At 40.3% G+C, this 23,326-nt stretch overlaps 2 long non-coding RNA genes across 4 annotated transcripts; both read left to right on the top strand.

The window, feature by feature from the left end:
• The first annotated feature begins 3,389 nt into the window (after positions 1 to 3,389).
• Positions 3,390 to 18,177, top strand: LOC115927495. 2 transcript variants are annotated; one of them, XR_004065672.1, is made up of 5 exons: positions 3,390 to 3,433; positions 15,235 to 15,327; positions 15,770 to 15,906; positions 16,731 to 16,847; positions 17,593 to 18,177. It is a non-coding gene; the product is annotated as an uncharacterized LOC115927495 (long non-coding RNA). The 2 variants fall into 2 exon arrangements; XR_004065671.1 differs by having other exon boundaries at positions 16,731 to 18,177.
• On the top strand, positions 3,709 to 7,742 carry LOC115927496. Of its 2 annotated transcripts, XR_004065674.1 has the most exons (4): positions 3,709 to 3,811; positions 5,349 to 5,425; positions 6,949 to 7,091; positions 7,615 to 7,742. It is a non-coding gene; the product is annotated as an uncharacterized LOC115927496 (long non-coding RNA). The 2 variants fall into 2 exon arrangements; XR_004065673.1 differs by lacking the exon at positions 7,615 to 7,742 and having other exon boundaries at positions 6,949 to 7,220.
• Positions 18,178 to 23,326: the final 5,149 nt, after the last annotated feature.

Raw genomic sequence — 23,326 nt, 5'->3', positions numbered from 1 at the left:
CTAATGGCTGCCAGCTGTGCCTTGGTGTGATTAAGAGAGACTTGATGTGAAATGGGTTGTTGAGATTTGGAGAGGGAAGTTCTGGTCCATCATATTACGAGAAACCGGTAGGACGCCGCTAAAGTAAAGTAAAAGTATTTTGACTAATTAGGGCTGTGAGATTCTGAGAAAAGTAAAACATCTGCTCAGAGCTAGATCATATTCTGGATCTCCACAGAAACATGATAGCTGTTCAAAACACATCGATGTTCTCTACTCTATGTCGCAAATTGGGAACTAGAAGGGCATTGATATAACCCTGTGATGTGGTAACGATAGAAGTTTCACTGCATGTCATGAAAACCCTCTGATGTAACAACAAAATCAAAAAACGATATTCCAGGGCCAAAATTATATTTTCAAGCTTTGCATTACAATGCTGCCCCTCATCACTCATACAATGTACATTTTATAAACTGATACACAATATTTTTTCAAATACTTTTTTTCACATTTTCCGCAATGCCCCGTTAAAATTAAAATTACATCTATGATTTAAGACATTCAATATATCTTACTAAGGCAATTCTACTGAGCTTAAAGGAAACCAAACCCCAAGTAATAACTTTACTTATTCTGAGAGATTCATTATGTTATTACCCATAAATCTAAAAGATTCCCCACCGAAGTTTATGAGAGAGGTATAAAGCAAAAATAAAGTACACTTTCTCAGCACGACATGGGCATCGCCATTTTCTTGATAATGTGACGTACTATGCGAAGTCGGTTATCAAGTAGGCCTAAATGTATTCAAATGTATGGATGCTTCTTTCCCAGACGTGTGTGGTGATGAAGCATTTCATTCACCTGCTATTATCCTTTGTACTATAATTGCCAGAACGCAAATTGCATAAATTAGTTAGTGCTCTTCTGGGTTGAAGGTTTATCATAAATGAAATAGATTTGTCAACTGCTATAGTGTAGTATTTATAAATGTATTTGTTACAATTGTGCCCCTGTTATTTATTTTTCACCTTATTTAATTTCTATCATCTCAGTTGTTATTTTTTTCATTGAAAAGTAAAGGTTTCCGTCGTTATTGATTTAAAAATTCTTTCCAACTAAAGCTTGGTGCATGATACATGTACAACTTCAACAGATACGTCACATCTTTAAGAAAATGGCTGCGCCCATGTCATGCTGACAAGCATCACACCATGCCAGGAATATCGTCATTTATATATATCTTGTACATTTTCGTAAGGAATATTGTACATCAAAGGGCAGGAATACATCTCATTTTTCAGAATACCTACACTTATTCTTTGGGTTTAGGTTTCCTTTAATGAAAAATGTATGGGCATAGCTAAATTTTATTTTCAATAATCTATAATCATATTTTGTAATTCTCCTTGATAAATTTCCTAAATTGTTACACGGTTTTATTATAGTTTGTAGATAATCTGTCTTATATTTAAAAGGGGGGCAGTGGCTATACAAGAAGCTTCCATTGACAAAACATGGCAAACATATTAAGAACAATGCGCTATTTAAGTACATTTTCCGTTTAGGGACAAACATTTGAATCCAATCAGTTGTAAGACCTATTTGAAAGAAGGCTGAATGCACACGAAAGGAATCTAGCTGAAAGAAACGTCTATATTGACCAGAAAAAAGCTGACATAAAAGAGCAATATTATTAGGTACGTCGATACGAGGATAAAAGCGAGGGCGCTCTTCAAAATAGATTAGGTTAATTAATTTTTAAAATATGTTTTTAATGTACCCATGTTTCAAAAATTGATTCTAAAAATATGAAATGGCATGAACTATCACTCTACAAAGTTTGAATCATCAATTTAAAGCGCAAGACAAAAAGTTGATCAAACTACCTAACGGGACGATAACACGATCTCGAACTGTAATCCTTCGTACATACACATTTTGCCATTCAGGATGGATCCCATTCGCGACAGATTGTGTGGAAATCGATTTACACGTCGTGCATTTTACATGCAGGAAAGGGTGTATCACGCCGTTTAATTCCGTTTAATTAGAGGTAGAATTTGCGTAGCAATAAGACGAATTCAGATTTTTTTTCCCCCTGCCATTTATTTATTATGCAAGTCGAACCTAATACGTTTTTATGTCTTTCCATAATACTTAGTGTAAAACTAACAAAATTATACACATTATGTGGTGAATATAATTCTAACACAAGAAATCTATAGAAGATTATAGCTGCAATATGTGACAAATAGATGTAAGAGCTGTTGTGTGTGCCAGGTTTGCCACTGTATGATTATTGGATATCACGATGTTAACATTGTTTATGTATACCCATTTCAGGTTAAATAGATCATTCGAATAATAGGAATTTATTTAATCCTGCAGTCGTTTTAGAACAATCAAACCTTGGTATTCATCTATGGTATAGATATGGGCTTTTGGGGTTTACCTTGCATATGTTATTATTCATTATCTCCATATGTTTTCTTTTAATGCACCCCCTCAATAAGTGTTCAGCACAATTAACTTTGAGGTATATATGCTATCATGTTTCTTGTAAATTGATCCTCAGCATGAGTGTTCAAGCAGTATTAATTCTCAGGGGCGATGAATTGTAGTTCCGCTATTCAATTTTGTTTTTAAATACGTAAATAGCCTTTCAATTTGAAGAATATATATTCAATGTCTGATCTGGCGAGAGCAACCAAAATTGTGCGAACTGAATTAAAGTGACATAAAAGCTCCAAGCCTCAAACATATGGTTTATTATCATTATTGTAGGTTGTTATTGTTGTTATTATTATGATTATTATTACTATTATTATTATTATCGTCATCATTATCATATTCATTATCAGTATTTATATCATCCCCATGCAGTACGCCTTATATGTTTCTCTATATACTGACCTTCTTGTTAATACCACTGTATAGTCTAATTGAGCTGTACCTCTGCACCATCTAACATTCTTCTGAATTCGACTTAATTGGCTTATGAAGATAATTGTTTCCCTTTGAAACAGAACATTAACAAACGAAACTGCCTACAACTTAAATGACAACGTCAGATCGACACAAATTAAGCAGTCATTGACAATTGCGGATTTTTTCTTTAAGAACAGCGGTAGCGTCTGAATAGTCTTGTTCAAGACTCAAATGCACCAGAAGTCTTAGGAGACTCGAATTTATCCGCAGCATTGAACTCAGAATCGAATTAATATAGCAAATTTGATATCTATAACACATCTAATTAAGAATTCAATCTGCGATAGAAGTAAAAATCTGTTTCATAAAACAAACAACAAGTTGATATAGTCAATAATGTATTGATAGTTCGCGAACGAGTCTAATTGCACTGTCGCGCTCTAAAACAACTACGGGCTAAATATAGACTTTATCTGTGACAATGAACCCAACGCTTGACACGGTTTTCTGTAGAAATCCTGTAAGTACATGTCGTATTTATTCCGTAATTTCGTATTCATAAGGTGATATTTATGTGGTTTTTGATATTTGAATATTTTCCGGAGGTTAAACAAAGATTGATTCTGAGAGCTCGAGAGTGAGAGCTCGTGTCACGGTGTGTGAGTAGCCGGGGGGCGTCTTATTTTTTCGTACCACGGCGAGCCCGGATTCCTATTATTTCATGAATATTCATTACGCAGGGTCGGGGAAAGTCTCGATTCTCTTGAATATTCATGTAATCGAGGTACGGTACTAACTACTGTGCATGTTGTTGAGGTCGCAATCGCAGCAGTCTGATTCATGCACGACGCTACTCGCACAAAGTGAGAAGATTTAGTTCACGGAGAATGGAGAATGGGTGAGTAATTCTCGCTACCCCAAATAGCGATTCTGCCGAGATCCGGGGAAAATCCTGAAAACGCGCATTGCATTATGGGATAGCTTTTCGACATTACAGCTTCCTGTGCAGGCGTTCGTGATCACAACCCTCTCTTTCACGGTAGAGTTTAACGGCCTTTTGTGCTAAAGTCACTAATTCTGCCCGAAGCTTTCCATTGCATATTATAATCTGTACAAATTACACTGATTGGCATCGATTTTAGCGTGCGTGAAAACTCTGCACAGCGAACACAGGCGCTAGCGCCAGCGGGATGGGACTCTATACCGGAAGTTGTAGTGACGACCCGAGAGAGTGAAAATTACCTCGTCTCGCGAATTTCGAGATTTTCGTACCTATTTAGGGTAGCGAGAATTGATTGAGTGAATTTAGTAATTAATGTTGAAAAAGCTGTAATTCGTGATCTACGGTAATTTCTTTACATTTTGAGACTGTTCTCAACAGATTTTTGGGAAAGGGCTAGGAAAATATTTCTCTCGAAATTGCACTTCGCCTTTTCATCGTCGTGAAGTAGTTTGGCTGCGGTTTGCCGTCATGTCACCCTTGTACTCTAGTTAGAGCCCCGGGGTTCCGGCAGGCCCACCCCGGGGAATTTCGGTGCTCATCTGCATCAAGATAAACTTTCTAATCAGGTTTTATTCCAAATTTGATCGTCATCGTGAATCTAATTCAACAATCATCGATTGAATTTAAATCTAGATTTAACGTTACACCTTAAAATAATCTATGAAGTATGATTTCTTTAATAATCCAAGAGGGTTAATTCTTGTTTATATCTTTAGTAGATGTGGACTCTGTTGGCTACACTCAGTGCCATATTTCGCTCAGTTGCGTCATTGGTGCGTGTCAACTTTTAGACCAAAATTGTTTGTGACCATGGATAACCAAACAACTCCAAACCCTATTTCATTTAGATGTAAACCTGGAACTTATTAATAAAAATATTCAAAGAAAAACAAACAAAGTAGTCTAGGATTCATTTATTTAATGTTTAGGTGCTGTGTTTGTCCAGCGCATGCTTGTCAAGTTGTCGACATGACTCATATAGATCTAGACCTATTAAAGATTTTTTTTCTCCAAAGTGTGCAGTTCATTTGATAAATCTATTTTTGTTGGATGTTGTATAAGAGAAGACCCCTGGGCTAGTCGACAATTATGTTTACTTATACGGTATGTAGTCCACCTCTTGTTATAATAAACTAATTCTACTTAGTACTACTTCATGTTCATACTATAGGCCATATATATAGGCCATGGTATATTATACACCACTGTTCGAGGCACAAGTTAAATTATCTTCCATTTAGTTTTACTTTGTACTGTGGTTCATTAAATAGGAATGTTGATTTCCACACCATATGAAAATTAAGGGCAACCATGACATAAAAAATAGCTATTAATTTGTATTATGCTTGATCTAGACATTTTATTTTGTTAAGGAGAAAGGGATTCCTTCATTGTCGTATTGATTTTTTTCTTCTTCTTTTAGTTCAAAAAGATTGAAACTGAAGAGCTGGAAGGAGGACATTACAACATCTCTTATATTTGCAAGATGACGCAGAAAGTCCCATGCAGGTAAAGTTATCAGGTTATTTAACACACAAATATTAAACGACCACCTATTAATTCACTCAAAAGGCCTTGCCCCCCCCCCCCCCCCCGTGAAAAAAAAAGAGAGAAGAAAGGAAAAGAAGGGAAAGGGAAAGGGAAAGAGGAGAGAAAGGGAAAGACAGAAGAGGAAGAAGAAAAGAAAAGGGGAAAGAAGGAGATCGGGGGGGGGGGGGGCGAAAGGGCCTTGCCTCCCCCCACTGATGGGGGGGGGGGGGGGCTTGGGGAAATCAAATTCAAACGTGGTTTATTTTTAATTCTAAAGGTGGGTTACAAATAATGCTGAAAATGACATAATTTCCGAAATTTTTCCTCACTTTGAGTAAATTATACTTTTTTATGCGTTTGTTGGAAAATAACAAATTCCTAAATTTACAGCCAGGCAAGAAGTATGATTCTTGAGATTCCTACATGTCAGGGCCCGAGGAACGGGGGGGGGGGGGGATCGGGAGCCTCGAGCTCTCTACTCCCTCCCCTCCCACTTTAGAAAAAAAAGTATATTAAAGAGAAATAAAAAAAGAAAGAGAGCAAGAAAGAAAGAATAGTTAACTCCCAGTGTCAACAAATAATGAGGCATCAAAGTTGCTCATCTGACCGTGATTAAATGCCTAAAACCCCTAAGCTTCCGGGGGGTCTGCCCCCTGGATTTTACCTAGGGCCCTAAGGCGGGCCCCTGAATGCTTATCTGACCGTAATTTATTGCCTTAAACCCCTGAGCTTCCGGGGCCGGACAAGGTATCAAAATGTGTTTATCTGACTGCAGGCCCGTAGCCAGGGGGCGGGGGCGGTCCCCCCAAAATCACTGCCCCCCCCCCCCCCAAAAAAAAAAAAAAAAGAGAGGAAAGAAAAAGAAGAGGACGTAGAAAGAAAAAGGAGCAGACAAAGAACATCTTTGAAATTCAGACAAGGATTAAGAGTCGAGAACTGTACAACGAATCGTCTTCTTTCTCTAATGATTTAATGAATCGTAAAAGCTTCCGCATTCGCGGAGGAGGGAGGGGGTAACTCGCCCCTCCCTGCACCCACCCCCCCCCCATTACGTCACTGCTGGTCACCATTACATACCAATATTTGGCTCGCATAATTTCAAATTTTGGACCCACCCCCCTTAGAAATCCTGGATCCGCGCCTGGTTGCAAGCATATATAGTGGAGGGTATATTTTATTCTAGTTCTGCACCTAGCATACAAATATTGATGTCTTTTCTTTCTTTGTTTACAAAGGAAAACTTGTCCTTATTTACAGGAGGTCCTGTGTTTAGAAGAGCCATAGCTAATGCACATCCAAAGCACTACATGTTGGGTATGCACAGGACCTCTCATTATTTTTTTTGTAAGGGGTCCTTTCACTTCTTGAGCAATGAAGATGAAGAAGAACACAAAATAAGATTGATAAAATTCTGTTTATAGGATGTATTACGGTTGATATGTATCCATTAGTATCAGTTTTTAATTGAAGTACCTACCGGTCCATTGTTTTCTCTCATGTAGGATGATGCTTCTCTACGAGGATGATGAAGGCATGCTGGTTTATAAATTCGGGAGAGGAACAAAGAACAGATATTGACGGGATCATATCTAGAGATGCAGGCCTACTACACTTCATACGAGCAAGTGTACTAATATACATGAAGGTGCCCCTTATAAACTTTTGTGGAACACATGTCATGCAGAAAATTATAGATCTGAAAAAGATATTTTTCATTGTCAGTTGACTTGTAAAAGAATTATTGACTGAATATCACAATTGTTATTTAGATTAAAAATTGAATGTCAATATAGATGAATAAATCTACATTACGTATGTTTCAGTAGCATTATTTCCAGTACATTCTCTGGTCCAAGTTGTTTGGTCATTATATGTCCCATACTTAACCAAGTATTATTCAATTACCGGTATGAGCACGAGTTGTATTACATTGTATTACTTATTTATACCTAGTCGGATCCGAGCTCCAGCAGGCCTATCGTCTTAATGGGATCATCAATAATAATCTAAGATGTGGTCAGTATTTAAACTAGTCTTGTACAGAAAATAGTTTAGGTTTGCCCACTAGAACCCCAAGTGAATTTCAGTCCTTCTTTTTTCTGAGCAGGTATCAGGGTGTATGTTACTAGTCATTGTTGATTTTCTTATTTCATTTTTCCATTCAACAGACTTGGTTTATATTTCTTCTGAAACTAGGCTACAACTTTAGTGATGAATGCAGAAGATATCTACACGGGACTACGTCTTAAAGATGCCACCCTCGTATAATGAAAGAGGACAATAGAGATGGGTTTCAACTGGAATGATATTTATTTGTTATTTGTATTATATGTTTGTAGAATACTACATTCAATAAAGCTAATGAAGTTTATCATCTTGTCAACTTTCAAATAATTAAAGATAACTAATCCTCAACGAATAAACATTAAAATTCTAACAAAGTCAACTACCATCTTATAGGATGAAACTGAGGACTGGGCAGAAAGATTCTCCTTGAAATTTCAGTGATAAAGGTCTATCAGTCGATTTTAAAGATTGAATTAATCAATGATATTTTAATAATAATTATACATTATGAAATTCATTTACCTCTATGGACTTCTGTATTAGAAGTTTTGTAGATTATGACATTATTGCTACTTCAAGTATTGTATGTAAGAAGGTTTGAAAGACAACCCTCTAAATGCATTAAATATGGAAACTGCTAATCATCATTGTCTTTCGTATCCAAACTGCTAACTTTAATAGAAGCATGTTTCGATGCTTTCTAACTTAAGAAAATTAGGGGGGGGGGGGGCTTGCTATCCTCTTCCAGTTGCTGTTACTACATGGTCCATGTTACGGGATGCAAAAGTATACAAATATGATTATGTTTATATTAGAAGGATTTAGAAAGTGAAAACTTTGGAATTATAGCATTACTGTTGGTAGAAATAATGGCAGTGTTGATTGTTAATGGGAGGGGGGGGGGGGGTTCCTGGTAAATTAATGGTATGCCAATGTCATATTAATAAAAAAAAATAAAAAAACTATTCTTAAAAATAAAATTTTACAGGACATGGGCCTTCTAACGAAAACCCTGGTACCAATTGTTGTTGTGTTGTTGTTGTTGTTGTTGTTTTTTTTTTTTGGGGGGGGGGGGGGACGGGGGGCTGGCAAACCAATTAAAATTTCCAGTGTTATATTCAAATTAACAAAAAATTATGTCAATAAATTGAAATTAAACAATGTTTGAATGAAATGATTAACATACTTTCCGGTTTCTCTGACCTCTACATTAAAAATGTTCTACTTCTAGCAAAGCTCCTGCAAAGGCTGCAAAAAGGGAGAGTGAAGAGAATCAAATTGAAATGTGGACAGTAACGGAGTGAATATGGAATGGTTGATCGTAGTTGATAACGAGTGAATGCAAATGAGTGGCAACAAGTACGACTGAAAGTGAGACAGAAAGGAATTGCAATAGGTTGCTCTGTCAAGAGAACAAACCTTGCAGAAGATAGTTTTCGAAAGATAGAGAAAGAGAGAAAAAGAGAATTATAAAAAAAAGGAAAGGGGCACCCATCAGTAAGAAAAGGGTACTTACATAAAAGAAAAAGGAGGCATGTGTCAAAGGGGCATTTATGAGAAAGGGAAGGAGCTCCTATTAAACAGGGAAAGGGGCACATATCCAAATGTAAAAGGGCACTTGTTAGAAAGTATAAGGGGACGCGTGTCAAAATAAAAGGGGCTTTTATCAGATGTCACAAGGGGCACTTATGAAAATGGAACAGTGGCACTTATTATAAAGTAAAAGGGGCATTTGTTGAAGAAAGAGGGACGCCTGTCAGATTTGAATAGGGGGTAATTATCGCAGGTGGTAAGGGGGCACTTAAAAAGAATGTGTAGTTATATCTCTCGAGTCAGTTGACTCATCATGCGTGGGAACTGTGGGTGCTGGGGTTCCTGCAGTAACCATATATATGGATTTTCTTCAGTGGGTGCATATAACTCGTGGACATTGTAAACCTTCAAATGATGAATTACCATCGAGTCCCCTACCCCCGGCCCCTTCCCTCATTATTTTGTCACTAAGCTCGTGACAAACATATAATCCAGATGAAATACGCCGTAGGATGAAATCATTTCTTCACAGTATATGAGTAAGGATAGAAAAATGTAAGAAAGATACCAAGGAGAACTTTTAAGAGAAAAAGAGAAAGGAAAGGAAAAAAATGGTAGCTAGGCCTAAACAAAAACAAGAGGTAGATAAAAGAAAAATGAGTGAAGATATGGTATCAATATTATCTTGCTCCTTTCCCTTTTTCTTTCGTCTTCTTTTCATTTCAATTTTCTTGCAATTTATTTCTTTCTTCCTTGGTTTCTATTCCATATTCTTTATTTCTTCCATTCATTTATTATTTATACATATTTTATTTTATAATTTTTTCATTCTTCTTTCTAATCCCATTTTTTTTCCTTCCTTTTCTTCATCATGCAGTTAAGTGAGCATAGATCATAGAAATAATTTAAGTGCAGTACAAAAGTATTTATTTTTGCTAAATGTCTTTATGTTATTTATTTTATACAGTTTATAATACCAAAATTCAACCTCTGCTTGTAATATTTAAAAAGCAAACCTCGAAAAGTAGGCCTAGGCTACTCACAATATGCCTATCAAGACTTTTGCTTGAAATATATCTTGTCTACTGACATTTTGACATTTACTAGTAATTAAACACAGCATTTATGACTGTATTATCTAAATGACCATGACATTGCTTTTCTATGTCATTTTATAGGTATACCATTAATAATCCAACGTACGTGTTACACACGATATTCGATGCTGCGCATGGTATACGTACGTACGTACGTGCAATCATACATGAATATTCAAGAGAATCGAGGCTTTCCCCGACCCTGCGTAATGAATATTCATGAAATAATAGGAATCCGGGCTCGCCGTGGTACGAAAAAATAAGACGCAGCCGGGGGCGGGGTGAGTGAGTGCGTGTAGTGTCCGCCCTAGAACTCCCGGGCAGTTTCGCAACACTCCCTACGGCCTACTGTCAGTACTGAGCTGATGTATACTGCACACACATAGCTGCATTAATAATAATAATATTTAATTTTTATATAGCGCTTAATACAAATGTCTCTAACCGCCTTTACAAAAATGTTTCTAAGCGCTTTACAAGTAGGCCCTATAGTGCTATACAAATTTTATTAGTCTACTATCCTTCTTCTTCTTCAAAGTTCAAGATAATTAATCTGCCTCCTCAATCTACTGAAGAGTGAAGTTTCTTGCAGATGCCTAGAAATAGAATGTACTAGTAGATCTAGATTCTAGACCTACTAGGCCTGATTGGGGTGTGCATGTGGACCATTACACTAGGGTCTAGATTTTACTACTTGACCTCTAGAGCTACGAATAGTGCAATGAAATGGTTCTTTGCTAGGGTGGTGACTCTCCTGTACACGGTGCCTCCACTTAACGTCCTATCCTAGGGACGGAGTGTTTTCCACTTGACATCCTGCGCCTATGAACAAGGGAAGGGGAACGTTAACACACTTCAGTCATCCGCCTGGGTTGGGGTCGAACCCGGGATCTCCCTTCTTAGATCTACCTTCTTAGATCTAGACTAGACCTAGTATATCCATGTTTGCTTCGACAGGCAGATGCTTTAACTGAGCAAACTCGCCTCCTGGCTGTGTTTTAAAAGCTGTGCTATTGATTCTCAACATTTCACACAGCACTGTACAAAACTCGGCTGATTTCACTCAAAATTTGTACTTTACTTAGACCTCGTGACAATTGATGACACCTACTACTAACTAGATAGTCTAAAATAGCAGTAAAATACATACAGATGTTTCAAAAAATAATTTAAAAATGTTAAGCGTGGGCTTACTGTCAAAATTGCCAATCAGCCACTTCGCATCGTCTTTATTGCGTGCATTCGTTTGTTAGGTGTGTATGGACTATTTGTGTTTGCAATTCTGCCTATTACAAGTAGTGCAGTGCTAAATAGCTAAGGTCAATACGCATTAGCATTTACTCTCTATCCTGCCCCCCCCCCCATTCCGAAAACGGAGGAATACCATGCATGTTACCAAAATGTCCGGTAAAGGGGTACTTTTCGTGCGACAAAGTCCGGCCCGAGAATTCTAAAAAAAGGGGGTGTATTTGACTTTTCACATGGAGGTTTTTTTTAAGAAGGGGGTGTTTTTTTTCTTCTCCTCTCTTTGGACTCCTGAGAAATTAAAAAAGGGGATTATAAAATATCTTGAACATAGAAAAATCGATCAAATCCAGGGACTGATGTAGACTATTTTTATACTGTAGTCTATCCTAATTCACACACAGCTGCATTCAGGCGCGTACGCAGGATTTTTTGAAGGGGGGGGGGTTTAACATTTACAAATCGGGCCGGAAAATTTTGCAACGACTCAGCCGACCGCTGAATAAGCGGGGAGAGGGGGGGGGGGGGGGGGGGGGGGGGGGGGGGTAAGAGGACACTTTTTTTTTTTTTTTGGAGTCCCAAAAAAATCGCAACGACTCAGCCGACCGCTGAATAAGCGGGGGGGGGGGGGGGGTTAGGGTTAGGGTTACTGATTCATTAAATCTAAAAAGTATCTTTACGAGGATAAAGTACTTAGTTACAGAGTTTGATTACATAAGTCATTCATTATGACAGGTACAAACATTAGTATGTGAAAGGACACAGTCATGCAGGCACAGGTGATGTCAGTTAAGAATAATGGAAGGTTTATTTCTAACTAAGTCTCAATATCAGGTACTAAGTAATTATTCGGTGGTGATATATTATGCAGATAAGTGAGCATAGAACTAATTTGCAGACTTTGTTTATTCTTACAAGGTACATGTATGAATGAAAACACAAGCACAGAAATTTTGTATGTATTTCATGTGCTAAATGTACTTAATGCAGGCTGAGTTCTTTGGGGTATTCCCTGGGTGTGTGAGCCAACCAGTAATGACAGCTTATTTGAGTAAGGGGGGGGGGGTGGTCTGCTTTTTCTGAGATAGGGGGGTTCATTGAGCAGTGTTCCGGATTTAGGGGGGTCTCCATGGCAGGAAAAGCCTGCATAAGGGGCGTCAAGAAATTTTGGCAGTCCTCAGATAGGGGGTGCTTTCAAAAAGAGGGAACAAGCATATGTGTACCCTAAATAACACTTGGGGGGGGGGGCTCTCTATCAGTCTTAGACATAAATAACCGTCTGATATGGGTCATTTCTTTAATAAAATTGACATTTGTCGACATTCCCCATACACAGATGGTAACCCAGACGACTCACACAGGGGGGGGGGGGGGGAGGGGGGATAGATTGAGCCTATTCTGTAACTCTTTTTACTCTGAAATCTGCTCCCCCAATTTTCTATATTTACATGTAGATCTAATTTTCTGATTTATAAAGCAAATAGAAACAAAATCAAGACCCTACATGTATGTATATTTTTCTCCTATTCACAGTTATCAAATTTGTTATGACTTATTTTCAAATGTGAAATTTACGGACTTACGTGTATGAGTTATCCAATTTTTTATTTCAGAACCATGAAACGGTACCTTCATGCATTCATTCTGGTAATCTATGACATGACCGGCCGATATATTTCCGGGTAAACCTACCAAAACATAGCCAATGGCGAATCGGAGCACTCGTTTAATATTGGGTTTATGAATATGTCACTGGGTCAAGACGGGCTGACTCGTACGTACATGTAGCTATTGGATGTTCGAAAAGAAAAAATGAATATTCATCAACTAAAACCAAGATGGCTGACAACGAATCATGTTGACTACGAGACTTTCTCAGATTAATCGTTATCCCCTAGCAACAAAGTCGGAGGGGATATAGAAACACTGCCGTCCGTCCTTCCGTGTGTCCGTCCGTCCGTAACAATTTTGGATTCCGATCAATAACTTGACGGTAATGTTTGACGGATTTTAATGAAATTTGATATGAAGGTACATGATATCAAAATACAGGCTGAGTTCAATTTCCGAGTATGTACATGTAGGTCGAAGGTCCTAGCTCATTAAATATGCGAATCTGGTTTCCGATCCATAACTTTAGTATTGTTTGACGGATTTTAATGAAATTTGATATGAAGGTTCATGGTATCAAAACACAGCCTAAGTTCGATTTCAGAGTATGTGGGTCAAAGGTCATAGCTCATTAAATATGCGAATCTGGTTTCCATTTGATAACTTGAGTAACGTTTGATGAATTTTAATGAAATTTGATATGAAGGTACATGGTGTCAAAATACATGTACAGCCTAAGTTCGATTTCGGAGTATGTGGGTCAAAGGTGAAAGTCACCATAGGACGTACTTCAGTCTATGTATAGAGGCGGTCAGATGAGCCAGATGCAATTTCAGCAGAACAACCGTCGATATCAGAGACTGAAGCTTTCAGTCTATATCAGTCTATGCTTTGCTGGAGTGGTATACTGTAGAAGTAGATCTACTGTCATCCGTTGCTGTTATCCGGACTTTGCTGTCGGATTTAATAAATTTAGAATTGAAAATTCCATTTTTATTTCAAGGGCAAGCTAAGCTGTAAGCAGCCAAAGCAACAACTCCTGCAATAAACTGCAAAACCCCAAACAGTGTTTAGATTTCACTAACTCCATGCTATACATGTAAACGCTTCAGAGAGCTCCGCCTACGGCCTCCAAAGGGCTTCGGTGACGGAGCTTCCTGGAGTAAAGATTTCACTAGACTTTAGTTAAGTTAGAATTAAAATAGAAATGTAAATAATCTAGAGTCTAGTCAGTAGACAGTAGGAGGACTAGGAGGCGAATTGGCTCAGTCGGTAGAGCGTCTGCCTGTTGGCCCAAAGATCTTGGGTTCGACTCTCACCCAGGCGGATGAATGAAGCAAGCGTTGTGTGTTAACGTGCCCCTCCCCTTGTTGTTTCATAGACGCAGGCTATGTTACATGGAAAACAATCCGTCTCTCGGATAGGATGTTAAAAGGAGACCCCGTGTACAGGATAGTCACCACCCTTGCATGTTAAGAACCCACAGCACTATTCGTATAAGAATAGGGGAAAAACCCGGTGTAGTGGTCAACCTGCACACCCCACTCGGGCCGAATATATATATATACGGCATCTGCAAGAATCTTCAGTACCGGTATTGAAGGATAGGAGGCAGATTATCTTCAAGAAGGAGAAGAAGTATATTGCACTCTGCAGTGTAGTGTAGTCTAGTGCCTAGTCATGCTAGTGGTTTCTAAATTTACTCTAGAGTATTGATCTTTTTTTGGCACAGTCTTGACTCTATGTGTCTCTTAGTTTACGTCAAGACTCTGTCTCTACTCTCAGTCTTTAGACTGCAAACATTGTAGCAGTGACTGTTGTTTTCAGTCACTGAGTCTGAATGTGAACCTAGCTATTTTAAAGGAGCTACACAAAGAAAATTTACTAACAACTGATAATTAGAACAAATTACGTATGGATGGAAAGATTTTCTCTTGAAAAACACGAATAATTTGCTGAGAAATCATATAGATATCATGGAAAGGCGTAAAATGCAATTTTTCAAGACCCTTCTTAGACCCCCAAGCACCCCCGAACGTAAGTCAAACGCACGAGCGTAGCGAGCTCTGAATAGTGACGTCACACCCTGGACAAACAGGAAAACAAGAGGAAATTTGTTGTATTTGATCAGTAGGGCTTCCCCTTCGCAATGTTATGAATTTTGCATCAATTCAATACACTTTTGCTTCTTGGTGTGACTCCTTTAAGAATAAATTTTCCCCCTCCCTTTTACAGGAAATATACAGAGTGTATTACCATATGCTTGCTTCTTTGAGTATGTGCCAGAAACAAGAATGTCCTGGAGAAAACAGACCACCACAAGAGAAGGTAAACCTTTTTTTATTTTATTTTTTTAACATGGACTTTTTAAAACTTGATTTTTAAATGGGTGGGGCATTAGATAAGGCCAAGTTGGAGGGGTATGCAAAGGGCTGGTTTGAGAAGTATCCATTCAGGGGTGGCTACATGTATGTGTGCAACAAGATGTCTACTAACAAGTTGCTGTAGTGTTTATTTAAAGTGTATTTTAACTTCCAATATATATTTTTATAATTAACATTTGAAGGCCCTGAAGAAGGGATGGGGGGGGGGGGAGGAGAGTCCTATACACGAAATAGAATGACAAGCAAAAAGAAAATAATTGACCTTCATATTTTGCTGAAAAAGAAAGTAAACATTAAAGACAATTGAACAAATAAATAATGCAATTTTTGTGTATTCTTACATATTTGGTTAATATTTATTGAATATTTTTATAATTCTGTTCCAGGGATGGAGAGGAGGGGCTTGCTGTTGAGAGATCATGGGGTGCCTTGAGGTTCCACTTCCAGTCTTGATGTTCTCCCCCTTACCTCAAAGCAATGGCCTCTTGTGCCTGGCAATATATGAGCGAAGCACAATGGACTGGTAATTCATAATGCATATTACAATGTTTTTTTTTAACAAATCAGGGAAAGAAGCAGAGATAAATTCATAGCATATGAGTCTGTCATGGCATTTTTAGTAACTCAACATTTGCTCCGGCAACGACTACTCTGGGCTTTATTTTGTCAAAGGTTAAGGGTTAGACTGAGGGTTGGAATTGGGATTAAGGTGGTTTAGGTTTAGGGTTAGGCCTAGGGATGAAGTTTAATAGTGTAGAAAAATTATGTGAAGCAATTGTCTCAGGAGAAGTTGTCGTACAATTGCATTTTCCAGGTGCTGGTGGAGCTGCATGTATCTCTTACTCATCAATGGTAGTTTTAAAATCTTCCTCTGTATTGTGAAAGCAGCAACATGATGAAGAGTGGAAGGGAAAAAAGTATACAACACAGTATCATTTACAATAGATTTTATGAAGTAAAAACACGCTGGCCTGCAGTTTGTGAAACATGTAGCACTGTATTACCAATTAAAAGAATTCAGCGATTTTTGCAACATGCTCTATTGGCATTTATTTACTGGTTATGTTTTAACACAAAATGAATTCTTGACTTTAATCCTGGATCCATTGCTAAACATAATGTCAACCCTAAATGTATTAAACATTGCCAGACCCAATTTTGGGCTACCCTAAATCCCTTTCTACATACCAGTATTGTTCAAAGTTTATATTTTATTACACCCTTACTGCGAGTTCTAGAAATTCTGCAAGAACCCTACCCTGCTGTTCACTTTATAATTAGTACTGTACATTGCTTTCATGAACATGCCATAAAAGTGAAATATGTTTTATGTCTCTGTACAAACAGGTGCCTGTACATGTAATGTATTTCATGCAAATGAAGGGTAGAATGAGAAGCTCACGATGATATGGTAGACAAGGACCTTGCTGTCTAAAGCTCGGAGGCCAGATGGCAGTGTCTGAAGTAAGTTGCCCCATAGAAGAGCGAGAACTTTCTGTTGCAATTGTTAACCAACACATCCTTACCACATGCAACCCATCCCACTTTCACAATATATTCTCTTAACAGTAACCCAAGTTCAACGTTTGGATTGGTGATTTTAAACAAAAATGGGGGTGGCAGGGCGCTCAGCCTAGCAGTACAAGATCTAGATATGTCATATGGCTGTATCTTGGATGTCCTGGAGGTAGTTGCCCGAGAAGTGTGATAAAGAAAAATATGTTTGCATACTAACAGTAAAACAAAAAAAATGACTGGACACCTTTGGTTGTAACAACTCAGATCAGAATGAGATTTTTACACTGTAAAGTTGCTGATGTCAAGTATTTTTGGAATTCAATTCTATGATTTATCTGTGAATGCCATTTTAAAACGATGGTCTGAATGTTTAATTAGATCTTTTACACAAACGTAGTATATTAGTAATGAAAGGCATGTTGGTAATACAGTAATTTCATTTCAGACCATGAAGACCATGTATTATTATAATTATCTGGGATCTGTCGTTGGGCTGATAAGCATGGAATATAAGGAATGTACTCCTGTCGAGCGAACAATATGTTTATATAAAACGAATAACCCTTTGAAGATTACTTACTAGAAGAAGTAGAACCAGAAGAAAAAGAAGAAGAAATACAATGATGATGTCAGCTTTACTTCCTAAAGTTGTATACTATTTGAAAATAGTTTATATTTTATTCATGAACAGCCGGCTTGTCAGAATTGCGTGCAAGGATGCCATTGGACTTTTCTGTACTAGTAGCTGAAGGGGAGCAGTCACCAGAAGGAGCATGCAACTCCAAAACAATGTGGATACTTCTACCGAGTTCATCTCAAGAATCGAGATGTGACAGTGGATGTACATGTAGAGGGGTTTGTGAACCTCCTGACTGTGGACTACTTGCAAAACACATAAACTCAATCAATGGATTGTAGAGGAGTAATGGTGGGTCCGGTGAGCTCAACTCTGGAGGTTAAGTTCGCAAAATTAATAAAGTTCCTTTTAATATCGGTGTATATGGTTCCAGGGATTAATTTGACGCAATGCCTCGTAGAGTCGTAGTGACACAGCCTTTTAAGGGGCAACACGTGTCAGAAGGTATAAAATGGGAAGAAGTTCCTGAATTGGAGCGAGCTTTTACTTTGGGATGACTTCCTCATTTTGTTTCATACCTCATTTCCTTTGCCGCCATGAGGTGCTAAAGTTTTAGCAGAGTTGGGGGCTTCCAGCCCATAGATGTGACTTTTCGTGATTATATGTAATAAATCGTAATAAAGTTACTATCCACTTCAACACTTGACTCTTGTCGAGAATTTTATTTCTTTGTGTGGACTTTGTTCTTCTCTGGAACGCGATTTGGGCAGTGTGATAGGCGGCCACCAGCCACTCAGTAGCCGGGGCTGTTTCATATATAAAGAATGTGTGAAGACAAGCGACTGCATTATAAGCTCAGCATGATCAGTAACATTGATTCCTTTTATGAGGAATATCAATTTTTGTTCCTCCCAACCATGAGTTGTACATATTCTTTGATTCGGGGAGGGGTTGGTGAAAAGGGAAAAGTTCCCCAATATTTTGTATTGTAACCGGTTTTGTTTGTACATAAGGAGACAAGGATAATATAGTAATATAGCAGAAAATTATAATTGCTAGGTCCTAAGTAACATTTTTCCATCACCTATACCGTTTACTTTTATTCAAGTTTATATCATTTAAATTTTTATGCCTCCATTACGAAGTAGCCGGAGGTCATCCGTACGTCCCGTTCTCGTGATCGCGTTATCTGAAGAACCGATTGATCTTGCAGGGCCGATGAACTGATTAGATTTTGGGGTCAAAGGTCACAGGGCTCATTATGTATGCAAAAACAGCTTGTGATCGCGTTATCTGAAGAACCGATTGATGGGTTCCTGCCAAACTTTGGTCATGTATGTATCTTGCAGAGCCGATGAACTGATTAGATTTTGGGGTCACGAGGTCAAAGGTCACAGGGCTCATTATGTATGCAAAAACAGCTCGTGATCGCATTATCGTTAGAACAGATTGATGGATTCCTGCCAAACCTAGATCATGTATGTATCTTGCAGAGCCAATGAACTGAGTAGATTTTAGGGTCATGAGGTCAAAGATCAAAGGGTCGTATATGAGAAATTGCTTGTAATCACGATATTCTGAGAACCTGTTGATGGATTACAATTGAACTTGAATTTGAAAAAAATTCTTCTGTTTTGGTTTGTAAAATAGCTCTATGACGGAGGCATCATTTTCGACTGCGCGCAGTCGAAGTTCAATCTAGTTTTTTCTTGCCTGAAGGTGGGCGGGATGGATTCCAGATATATTTTCCCCAAAACAGTGATGTTGTGGAAACTTACCATCATTGGACCGCTCTACATAGCGTCTTGATTAACATTGTGTCTCCATGTATCCATGTGTATACTATTGTGTGACAAACATTAACAATAGTATTTCAGTAAGGAGCAAGAGAGAGAGAGAGGGTTGGAGGCAATTAGAGAGGGAGAAGGAACACGATGAGCAAGACGGCGAATGAGGCGATAGAATGAGTGGAGAGAGGGTGGGGAAGGAGGATCGAGAGAATAGAAGGGGACGAGGCGAGAAGGAGACTGAGTGTGGAAAACAGAGGGGGAGGGGCAAAGGAGGGCGGGAGCAGGAGGAAGAAGAGAGAGGTATAAAGAGTGGAATAGGGAAGAGGGAGGAGATGGATCGAGTGAGAAAAAGAGGATAAAATGGGGGAAGAAAATGGAGGAAGGGCTAGAAATGAGTGGGACTATAATAATGATATATGCCCGCTATATGATGTTAGGCTGAAAGAGGAGGAAGGCCAAGAGATGGGAGGTGATATAATACACAATGAAGAGACTCCGTGAAAGCAGGGGGAGAAAGAGGAAATAATGGGGGGGGGGGAGGTTAAATGGGGAACAAAAAGTAGAGGAAACAGGGAGGAACAGTGGAGCTGAGATGAGCGAGGTTACGAGAGGGGCAGTGGCGGATCCGGGGGGGGGGGGGGGGGCGTTCCCCTCCCTTTAAAAATAACACGTTAATTTTACCTTTTTGGGGAGATGCCCCCCCCCCCACCCCAAATAAAGTGTACTCACTACCCCACTAAGGGGAGATTGAAGAGGAAACAAAAAGTAGAGGAAACAGAGAGGAATGGTGGAGCTGAGAAAGTGAGGTTAGGGAGGGGCAGTGGCGGATCCGGGTGGGAGGGGGGCCGTCCCCCCTCGAAAATAAAACGTGTAAAAACACGTTAATTTTACCTTTTTGGGGAGATGCCCCACCCCCCCCCCTGGCGCTCAAGGGGGGGGGGGTGGTGCAAAATTTAGAGGGCCCCCCCACCAAAAAAAAAAAAATGTGCTCACTACCCCACTAAGGTGAGGTTAAAGGGGGAACAAAAAGTAGAGGAAACAGAGAGGAACGGTGGAGCTGAGAGAGCAGGGTAAGAGAGGGGCAGTGGCGGATCCGGGGGGGGGGGGGCTTCCCCCCTTAAAAATAAAACATGTAAAAACATGTTTGATTTTACTTTTTTGGGGAGATGCCCCTCCCCCCCCCCCCCCACCCCAAATAAAGTGTACTCACTACCCCACTAAGGGGAGATTAAAGAGGGAACAAAAAGTAGAGGAAACAGAGAGGAACGGTGGAGCTGAGAGAGCAAGGTAAGAGAGGGGCATTGGCGGATCCGGGGGGGGGGGCCGTCCCCCCCCCCTCCAAAATAAAACGTATAAAAACATGTTAATTTTACCTTTTTAGGGAGATGCCCCCCCCCCCCCTGGCGCTCAAGGGGGAGGGGGATGCAAATTTTAGAGGTACCCCCCCAAAAAAAAATGTGCTCACTACCCCACTAAGGGGAGGTTAAAGGGGGAACAAAAAGTAGAGGAAACAGAGAGGAACGGTGGAGCTGAGAGAGCAGGGTAAGAGAGGGGCAGTGGCGGATCCGGGGGGGGGGGGGGCTTCCCCCTTAAAAATAAAACGTGTAAAAACATGTTTGATTTTACTTTTTTGGGGAGATGCCCCCCCCCCCCCCCCCCCCCACCCCCAAATAAAGTGTACTCACTACCCCACTATGGGGAGATTAAAGAGGGAACAAAAAGTAGAGGAAACAGAGAGGAACGGTGGAGCTGAGAGAGCAAGGTAAGAGAGGGGCAGTGGCGGATCCGGAGGGGGGGGGGCCGTCCCCCCTCCAAAATAAAACGTATAAAAACATGTTAATTTTACCTTTTTAGGGAGATGCCCCCCCCCTGGCGCTCAAGGGGGCGAGGGATGCAAATTTTAGAGGTACCCCCCAAAAAAAAAATGTGCTCACTACCCCACTAAGGGGAGGTTAAAGAGGAGACAAAATGTAGAGGAAACAGAGAGGAACAGTGGGGCTGAGAGAGCGAGGTTAGAGAGGGGCGGTGGCGGATCCGGGGGGGGGGGGCGTCCTCCCTCGGAAATAAAACATGTAAAAACACGTTAATTTTATCTTTTTGGGGAGATGCCCCACCCCTCCCCCCCCCCCCCCCCCCCTGGCGCTCAAGGGGGTGGGTGCAAATTTTAGAGGGCCCCCCTAAATAAAGTGTGCTCACTCCCTCACTAAGGGGAGATTGAAGAGAAAACAAAAAGTAGAGGAAACAGAGAGGAATGGTGGAGCTGAGAAAGTGAGGTTAGGGAGGGGCAGTCGCGGATCCGTGTGGGAGGGGGGCCGTCCCCCCTCGAAAATAAAACGTGTCAAAACACATTAATTTTACCTTTTTGGGGAGATGCCCCACCTCCCCCCTGTCGCTCAAGGGGGGGGGGGGGTGCAAAATTTAGAGGCCCCCCCCCCAAAAAAAAAAAAAAAAAAAAATGTGCTCACTACCCCACTAAGGTGAGGTTAAAGGGGGAACAAAAAGTAGAGGAAACAGAGAGGAACGGTGGAGCTGAGAGAGCAAGGTAAGAGAGGGGCAGTGGCGGATCCGGGGGGGGGGGCTTCCCCCCTTGAAAATAAAACGTGTAAAAACATGTTTAATTTACTTTTTTTGGGAGATGCCCCTCCCCCCCACCCCCTGGCGCTCAAGGGAGAGGGGGGGTGCAAATTTTAGAGGGCCCCCCCCAAAAAAAATGTGCTCACAACCCCGCCACAACCCCCCCCCCCCCCCCCCCCCCCCCCCCCCCCCCCCCCCCCCCCCCCCCCCCCCCCCCCCCCCCCACTGAGCGCATTTTCGGCTGGCATCCGCGCCTGGAGAGGGGAAGCAGGGAGAAAGGGGGATCGAGAGAGGGACCAACATTAATGAGACGCGGAGAAAAGGGAGCGGAGGTGGGGTAAGGGGAGAAGGCGAAAGGGGGCATTCTTTGGATTTAAGAGGGCGGCCGGCCGGGTAAGGGAATAAGTGCGTATACTCCGTGGAGCATTTAGGAAATGAGGGGAAATAAGAAGAGCTAGCGCAGGATAGTGAAGGGAAAGAGAGAGGGCGAAAGAGCGCGTGCGGGGTGGAGGGAAGGAAGATTAGGGGGGGGGGGGTGGCGGAATAAGCAGGTCGACCGGAGAATGAGTTGATGAAGGTTTGGGAAAAGGGAGTGAAGGAACTAGGGGAAAGGATTGGATAAACTTGGATTAACGGATAAGAGCGAATTAAAGGCGGTGGGAAAGAAGGTAGAAGAGGAAAGTTGGAGGTGAATGAGGAAGGAGAGAATGAAAGGGGAGAGAAGAAAGAAGGAGAGAGTGGTTAACAGAGAGCTAGAGAGGGGAAGCGGTAAGACAAGGGGAGAAGGGGAGGGATGAGCAAGCCGGCGGAAGAACGAGTTTAGTGAGGATGGGGGAAAGATGATTGGGTTTACGGTGAAGAGAGGGAAATGGCTGAAGGGGTGCATGGGGGGGGGGGGGGGGGCAGGGGAAAATCAAAGGAGAATGGGGATGAGGGATCGAGAGAATAGAAGGGGACGAGGAAAGAAGGAGAGACACTATAATACTCAGGTGATACAGAGGAACAGTACGTTACTGTGGCAACTTTATAATCTGGATAACATTAACGTAATAGGTAATAGTCTACTCACAAGACGCTTTTATGTTAAATCGAGGGTCTATACAAGTCATAGGGGTAATATCAATGTATAGCTCTTTTAAAATTTCATACAATCGGCCTATGAACAAATGAAACTCCTAACTTCACTTCGACCTTTGTTTTTGTGATTAATTGGTACTCTTTACCGCTAGGTTCCTTCAAAGCTATGATCTTGCTTAACTCGTTGTTTATGCATGCATGAAGCATTGCCCCTACCCCCCTAAAAATATAAAAAATTGAATTAAAAAAAGTTATGTGAGTGCCAACCAAATCTAAATTAATAAGTGAACATGAAACAAATGAATAGCCTACACAGAGGAGCATGCACGCGTTTTATTTTATATCATTTATATTTTCATTGCTCATGCGATTAAAAATAGGTAAAGTCTGGAGTAAAGAAAACTCAT

The sequence above is a fragment of the Strongylocentrotus purpuratus genome, unplaced genomic scaffold (assembly GCF_000002235.5).
Source record: "Strongylocentrotus purpuratus isolate Spur 01 unplaced genomic scaffold, Spur_5.0 spur5_scaffold_20, whole genome shotgun sequence".
Lineage (NCBI taxonomy): Eukaryota > Metazoa > Echinodermata > Echinoidea > Camarodonta > Strongylocentrotidae > Strongylocentrotus > Strongylocentrotus purpuratus.
This window is presented reverse-complemented; position numbering and strand designations above follow the sequence as displayed.